Below are 2207 nucleotides of genomic sequence, written 5' to 3'. Positions count from 1 at the left end.
CTGTTCTCCTTTTCAACACTAGGTTACGACTCTTCCCTGGAAAGCTACGTTCAAGATGGACTGGTCCTTTTGAAGTATCCAAGATTCTGAGATCCGGAGCCGTAGAAATCAAGAACGAAACATGTAGTCCATTCATTGTAAATGGACAAAGACTGAAGCTCTACGAAGGAGGAGACATTCCAGCATACTACTCAAGCCACACCCTGATTGATCCACCAATTCCTACAACTACAGGTTTATAAATTCTAATCGTCAAGCTAATGACGTTAAACAAGCGCTGCATGGGAGGCAACCCATGGTTTTTCTTTCATTTTACTTTTTCACATTTATTTAATTTTATTTTTTTATTTTATTTTATCATATTTTGCATTGAGACTAAGATTTGAATGGTTTGTATTTTCAGGATCACTTTCTTAACTTTTACAGGATGCAGGATTTTGATGACATGCACGTGGCCTATAGAGATAATGCTCAGAGGGAGCGCTACATTGCTTTGTATCAGCGCCCTATGGCACCCACACGTTATCCTGATCAGCACTGTATGGAGGCACTGGGTATCGAGCCGAGTATCCGATTCCTTAGCCACCAACTTCACTGGGATGAGTTTGTTGATGACTTGAGTAACACATATAGGAACCTGACTTTGGATTTCCTGAGTTCATTCGACCATGACCCCTATTCTGGACCAGATGGGTATCCTTCTTTCAGACTTTTCAGAGTTGAGTACTCCTTCAGCCAGAAAGAGTTCGGCGACTTATTGGGTTTCCAGACCACTCCTGATGCTATCCCGGAGACACCTATGTGATATTTCCTGGGTAAGGAGGTTGAGAAGTTTTGGAGTGATATATTGGGTGGAGGAAGCCAGGATCCGTCTATGCAGCTGTCTCATGTCATACATAACCCCGCCTTCAGATACTTTCAGATGATATCAGCACATTCCTTCCTGGGAAAGCCGGATGCAGAGACACTACTGAGTGAAGAGGAGATCTTCCTATTATTTTGTGTATCCCAGTCTCGCCCAGTAGCATGTGGGAACTTTTTATTATACAGTCTCAGCGGTATCTCCAGCTCTACCGAAGGAGTCATCCATGTTGGTGGAATCATCACGCAAATTGTTGTCGCTTTAGGTCTGTCTCGCAAGCTGTTACATCTTCGGACCTACTGTGGGTACACTACCATGGACATTGACTTCTGTTTGACCAGAGGATTGATGAGGAGAGCCTCTTTCCACCCATATCAGTTCCGATTGCTAGTCAACAGCGAGGCTATCCATTACTTCACACTGCCAAATCCTATGATGACTAGTGTGCATGATCCAGCGAATTGGAGTTATGCTCTGGAGGGCCAGGGAGAGACCGTTGAGGAACCAAGATCACCACCCATTGCTGAATACACGCCTACACCACCATATCCCAGAATCACTGTTTTCTCTAATAATCTTTCATTGCAGACACCCGACATCCGCACTCAGATTGTTGAGTGTCGTAGAGAGATCACAAAGCTTAGACAGGAGGTGGCTGACCTCACTTTACAGATGGGAGTGTCTGATCTCACCCATGCTACTGAAGCCGATTGTCTATATCAGGAGATCGCCGCGCTCTGTGGATCCACTCAGGAAGATGACATCCCTACTATATGATCTCACCATTCCATCTTATTTTATCGCTCTTTTATTTTATTTTATTTTATTTTTCTCGTATTTACATAACTCATTTTATACTATCGCATTTGGAATATTATATAAACTACTACTATACATTAGTATTTCTATTTTTTATCTATATGTGTTTTATGTTTATTTTATTTGCATTTTAATTTTTCAGTTATTTATTTATTTATATTTAATTTTTGTTTTTGTTTCAGTTTCACTTTTATTTTTGTTTTTACTTTTATAAAATTATGGAAGTCAAAGATACTAGGAGAATCACAAGACAAATGCTATCCAGACCCCTCAAAGCCAAAAGACAAGAGAAGCCCAAACCAAAGGACCAAAATCTGGCCCAGCCAGATTTTGCCTTGTGGCGCCCGCCATAGACCCTGTGGCGCCCGCCACAGCGTCTGTAAAAGGTTGGGGCAGAACCCCTTTCTTCACCATTTTTGCAACTTACAACCTTCCAAACCCATTTTTTCACCTTGGAAAAACATCCTTGAACCCACAAAAAGCTTATATTTTTCTAACCACCACACCACACAAATCATTATTCCAC

This window comes from Lathyrus oleraceus, chromosome 3 (genome assembly GCF_024323335.1).
Source record: "Lathyrus oleraceus cultivar Zhongwan6 chromosome 3, CAAS_Psat_ZW6_1.0, whole genome shotgun sequence".
Taxonomy (NCBI): Eukaryota; Viridiplantae; Streptophyta; class Magnoliopsida; order Fabales; family Fabaceae; genus Lathyrus; species Lathyrus oleraceus.
This window is presented reverse-complemented; position numbering follows the sequence as displayed.